The sequence below is a fragment of the Molossus molossus genome, unplaced genomic scaffold, assembly GCF_014108415.1.
Source record: "Molossus molossus isolate mMolMol1 unplaced genomic scaffold, mMolMol1.p scaffold_m16_p_17, whole genome shotgun sequence".
Taxonomy (NCBI): domain Eukaryota; kingdom Metazoa; phylum Chordata; class Mammalia; order Chiroptera; family Molossidae; genus Molossus; species Molossus molossus.
This window is the reverse complement of record NW_023425352.1, coordinates 59,092,110-59,098,109: the sequence shown is the minus strand read 5'-3', so window position 1 is coordinate 59,098,109 and position 6,000 is coordinate 59,092,110. Positions and strand designations below refer to the sequence as shown.

At 54.1% G+C, this 6,000-nt stretch overlaps 1 pseudogene; it reads right to left on the bottom strand.

Moving 5' to 3' along the window:
• Positions 1 to 1,193: 1,193 nt before the first annotated feature.
• LOC118632093 overlaps positions 1,194 to 6,000 on the bottom strand; it is a 166,649-nt pseudogene continuing 161,842 nt past the window's right edge.

Here is a 6,000-nt window from a genome sequence, read left to right as displayed (position 1 = left end):
GTCTGGGAACATCACTTCCACTGCACTCTATTGGCCGAGCAGGCCCAGCCCCGCTCAGGTTCAAAGCAAGGGTGTAAGAGTCACCTCCTGACGGGATGGGCAATGCCACACCTCAGAAACGCATTCGGCAGGGAGAGTGTGCGGTGGCCCCCTCTAGAAAGCACAGTCGTTTACACCCCCAACCTATTCTTCCCAAGCAGAGGAACTTAAGCTGAGGGGGCAGGGGAACCAGCACCGTCCCAGGAGTCAGACAGATCGGGGCCGTACTTGCAGCCCCCTGGGACCAGCCAGCTGTCACCTACACTGGCAAGGCAGCAGGTCTGTCCTAGCTGGCTGCTTTAGGCGTGGTTGGAAGGATGAAATGAGATCACCTCCTTCTTTATTTCATTCTAACAAGTGTTCATCAAATACCTTGTTTATTCATTCATTCAACAACTGTTTGATGAGGGTCTACCAGCCCAGAAAGAGACCCAACATGGCCAGAGGGCACAGGGTTCAATGGAAGACAAGCATCTTCTTGGATGGTCACAAAACGCTGCTCAGTGCAGTAAACCCGGGGTGAACAGAGTCAGAGGGTGCAGTAGACCTGGGGTGAACAGAGTCAGGGGATGCAGTAGACCCGGGGTGAACAGAGTCAGAGGGTGCAGTAGACCCGGGGTGAACAGAGTCAGAGGGTGCAGTAGACCCGGGGTGAACAGAGTCAGAGGGTGCAGTAGACCCGGGGTGAACAGAGTCAGAGGGTGCGGTAGACCTGGGGTGAACAGAGTCAGAGGGTGCAGTAGACCTGGGGTGAACAGAGTCAGGGGATGCAGTAGACCTGGGGTGAACAGAGTCAGAGGGTACAGTAGACCTGGGGTGAACAGAGTCAGAGGGGTGCAGGCCAGGGAGAGGATGGCTTTGCTTGTGAAAGGAGGAATGGAGGAGGGCTTAAAACACAGAGCACGCAGGTCTCCTGGGAGGTAAGGAGGCCATAGGAAAGGCCCCCAGGTAGAGCATCGTATGAGAAAGACCGGCACGCTTAGCGAATGGCAGGGAGGGGAGGGGGCAAGGGAATGCAGTGGGAAACGGGATGGGGTGGGGGTGAGGTGCAGAGAAGCAGGGGTCTGAAGGCCATGGAAAAGTCTGGACTTTATTTATTTTATTTTATTTTTCACTGAAAACATTTTATTGGCCTTTTGGATAGAAGCGGGAATTTATTTGCCAGGAAGGATGATCCCATCGTACGTCTGCTGGAACCAGCACATGGCCTCCTCTTCGCCGATTCTGTGTTTGGCCTCAGTGCAGCCTGTCCTGCGTTTCTTGCCTCGATGCTGAGACCTGGCCTACCCAGCACCACATAGAAGTCCAGCCCGTAGATACCAATGCTTGGGTCACATTTGATCCCCAGATCGATGTGCTCCTGGATCCCAAATCCAAAGTTTCCAGTATCTGAGAAGTTATTTTTTTGTAATTCATACTCTCGCACCTTTAGACCTTTCTCCAAGATTTCTTCTGCCTTGGCCCCACGGACAGTGCAGTGGACAGCAATCTCGTCATTTCTCCTGATGCCAGAGGGTCTGACAGTGTGTCTGGCTTTGGAGAACACAGGAGTCTGGCCTGTGAGCTGCTGCAGGACCTCGCTGCCCGGGTCAGTCTGTCTCCACTCTCCCCCACACAGATGTTGAGGCAGAGCTGGCGGGTGCGCGGTTCCCGCGTGGGCTTCTCCCTCCACCTTGGTCCTGCGCCCTGATGGAGAACAGGAAGAGAGAAGTCTGGACTTTAAGCCAAGGCGAATCTTTGAATGGCTTTTTCAGGATTAGACCTAACTTCTAGAAAGACTGAAAGCGTATGTTGTGGAGAACAGATTAGAAGAGAGTGACACAGAAAATAGCTGGACAGTGTTGTTATGGATTATTCTATCACTGTGCTCCAGGCTCTGTTCCAAGCTCTTCACTCTCATTAGCTACAGTCGACCCTCCACTTCGCGCTCTGACTTCCGCGCTTCACTCTATCGCCGTTTCTCCAAACACTGTCATGGTTGGAAAACCGATCGCGGAAGCCGGGAAAGGGGAAGCGTGGTGGCGAGGGACCACGGTACAAACAAAGACTCCTCCTTCGCGGAAATTCACTCCCCGCGGTGGGGTCTGGAACCGTGCTAAACGAGGGCCGACTTACCAGAGTTCGTAACAGCTGCATAAGGAGGTACTATTCTTATCCTCGTTTTACAGATGCGAACTCGGGAAAGGCTAGTTTCTTGCCCAAAGTCACCAAGAAAGGACGTGGGCAGGCTGAGCGTGTGCCCAGGCGGCTGGCTCCCGGTCTGTCGGTTTCACCCAGGCTTGCGGTGCGTGGCTGCAGTCCAGGTGCGGGACCAGGGAGGGGAGGGCAGCTCACGTGTTTCCTGCTCAGCACTGCCTCCCGGGACCCAGAGCCTGGCAGTACTACACGTGAGCGCATGAATGCACAAAAGGAAGGGACCCCAGAGCCCATTCTCAATCTCCACATCACCGGAATGATCAACCTTCCTCCTGGACACAACACAACCATAGCTATCTGGCCGCTCCTCTCGTGGCCGCACCCACCACCGGCCAAGCACAGGATGGCAGGACGCTGATTGAGAAATAAGGCGCGGAGCCAGCCTGCAGACTGACAGGCCAGGGTCCTTAGAGACCTGTGCAGACAGATGCTGCCTCGTTGTGCACTGTCTGTCACAGTGTCCAGGGACCCAGGACCAGGCTGTGCCTCTATAGTGCACCCCAGTCTGCTCCTCCTCCGCCCCCTCCCCACACCCACCTCCACGCCCCTCCCCTAGCACTAACTAAAGCACTTAAATGAAGCACACTCTAGGATGCAGAAAGAGTCCCTGCTGGAGGGCGTCTGCAGCCAAGCTGGGAAGGCGTCGCTCTGCAGCACACACAGAGGGTCTGCTGGGAGTTTCCTGAGTGGCTGGTGCTGAGAGCAGCAAAACAGATGCTCACTGGGGACAAGTTGCTCTTCACAAACAGTTAGTGCTGGTCCTGGCTACAGAGACAGGCCCTCACTGGCACAGGGAATTGGAGGCCCCTGACTTGTCATTTCATTAAACCCTCAGTTGCTGTCCCAGTCATCACAGCCCAGCAACAGCTCCGTCTCTCTGGCGCCTGCTCTGTGTGCTCAGGCCCTGGCCTCGGTCGTCTGGCTGCCCTGTCTGCAGAGCGTTGCACGCCGCCTCAGCTCAGGCCCAGCATCTAGCCTCTTCACCAGCCAGGTAACCAAGGTCCAACGGCCTCCATGCACAGCTGGGGGAGCCGAGGAGGCGAGGCCGCCTGGCTTATCAAATACATGGCCCCGTGGATTTCAAATCCAAGCACGGCGCTCTGTCCCCTCTCCCTTTCCTCCCCACGCCTCTGTTTGGGACCTTTGCATGGACCGTGTCTTATTATAAACCTCTAGTCTAGAGAGACCCCACTTCGGGCTGAAGACCTCACAGAGAGCCAGGCTTTGGGCGTGGGAAAACGGACGGGAACACACGGCAGAAAAGGCCCCAGAGAGGGGAAAGGCACCCACTTGGTGCTCAGTGTCAGCGACAGCGAATGCCGGGGCAGGTCAGAACTGCCCTCCACTGTGACATCAGCACAATGGGGAGTGATGGAGGGCTGGAGGGGTGCTTTTTCCTTGGCCAGTCACCTGGGCTGGTGACCAGAGCCTCACAAAGAATGGCCTAGCAGAGGGTGTGTTAAAAACCCCACGGCTTGTTAGTTTAGTCCTGCTTAGAATGTACTTCGTGGGCCATTCATATATTATTTCTTTGAAGTGTAGAACTCAATAAAATACCATTTGTACACTGCATCAAGCAAAGTATCTTTCTGTCCCCATCCCACCCCACCCCCCGTCTTTGCCCACCCCTACTTACTCCCACCCCCAACCCCCTTTCCCTCTTCTTGAAGATCTTCCTGTGGCTGGCTCTGGACCACAGGCAGGTCACTGGATTCTCACTAGCTACAAGGAGGCCAAACAAAGATTAACAGCCTGACAGATTAGTCAGAGCTTCTTCAGCTGCTGCAAAAACCCAAGAGAACCAGCTTTCTGAAAAAGGAGAGAGGTCCGGCCTCAGGAACAGTGTGATCCAGGCACTCAGCACCCCAGGCTGATCTCTCTCCATCTGCTACCTGTGTTTCTCGGTATGTTGACTTTATTCTTCCTGTTCCAGGTTTTTAGGGAGAATGAAATATGGCCACAGGCAACTCTGGCTTATATTTAAACAAACTGGTACCCAAAAAAAGATAAGTAGTTCTTCTGGGACAGTTCAAGTAACAAAAATCTTGGGAAAGGGCCCTGCTTGGCCTGGCTTAGGGTACGTGGCCACCACAGAGCCCAGGAGAAGGCAAGTTAGAGATCAGGGCAAAGGCAGTAACCACCACACTCCAGTTGGCAAAGGAGGCTTGCTGAACTCTAAAGAGGGCAAAGAATGAGGAAATACTCAAAAAAGTGGCGGCTGTTACTTGGGCACCATTAGGCTCTGCCAGCAGATGCCACTTTTCTCATAAAGAGAACTATTGTCCTCTGGGTGCTGGGCCAGTCTGTCTCCCAGTTGCCCCCAATATTATATTCCCAAGTGGTAACCAAAACGAGGGCAACTGATTTCCCTAATGTCATCATCTGAATAGCAGCCCAGGGGAGAGGCCGCCCTCAGCTCTGCTATCCAGTTTTAAAATGAGCAAAAGAAAGGTTACCAGACAGATAAGGACACTGTCTAGATGATGCAGGTGGGGGACTGCAGGGACAGAGACGTGGCACAGCAACACTCCCAGGCTAGCTCCCCAGAATTCTCCAGCACCTTGCTCTGCTGGCCCTGCAGCAGGCATAGTGGATCCCAGCTCTGCCAAGGGTCTAGCCTGTGCCTCATTGGGTAGAAGTGTGGCAGCCAATGGGATGCCTACTTCATGTTTCTCCTACTATCTAACCAATGTTCACACAGATTCTTCTTTCTGCTTCATGTGAACTCTTCTCCTGGTCCTCACTGGGAGAGGGTGTCATGGGGGAGAGTGGGAAATCTATGGGTCTAGGAGCCAGGAGCCTTGTTTCTGTTGTCGTCAGTTCACTGGGCAAACTAAGGCATGAGTTGTGCCCTCTCTAGGCCCTGCCCACTTCTTCTGCAAACCAATGGAGGTGGACCAGTCAGTGTTGGAGGCCCTTCAGGCTTTTCTGGAAGAATGTTGTGTAGCTGAGCCTGGCACTACCAAGCTTAACCTCTCTCCATCTCACTTCAAACCTACCTGTCAGCTCAGCTACACTTAATTCCAGCCAATTAGCCCCTAATAAGCTGGGCCACTTACAGATCGGCCACAGGCCATGACATTAACTAGGCAGCAATGAAAGGGGCACAATCTACTCATCCCTGCTGAACCTCTGGGCAGGAAGCGTCTCAGCTCAGCGCAGCCATAGGCTACGTAAGCGAACAAAAGGGGGTACTTCTTTTCCATCAAGGGCCCCCTCCCAGGGTTTGGTGCATCAAGCAATCCCTAAGGATATGTATCACAGGGCCAACCTAGTTGGAGTCATTCTTGCTTGCAGGTGTCCAATGTGCATATGACAGCATCGCACCCCAAGGAAGAAATGTGACTTGCCCAAGGTCATGTAGCATATGTCAGAGCCAAGCTCCATCCAAGGGTTCCCAAGCATTGGTTTCCACTCTGGACTAAAACCAGTGCTGCCTTTGGATAGACCATGGTGTAACCGGAGAGCAAGCCAGCCTATTCCTGAAAGCGGCTCCCTCTCTGCTGTCTAGTGGGCTCCACGTTGCTCCGGGCAGCGAGCCCCCCTGAGCCGCCGTCCCGCAGCTGCGCCCTGGCGTGCCTCCCCTTGGATTCCCTTTATGCGGATTCTCCCTGCAGCACTACACGCGACCTCTTGACTTCCAAGGCCCCTTCCCTGACTTCTTCAGCTCTCGATAACCCTTTCATTCCCTCTCAAAGCCTTCGAGCAACTTTGCATCACACCCAGAATAAAAGTCACAGTTCTGTTGGTGGCTCCCCCAGCCCC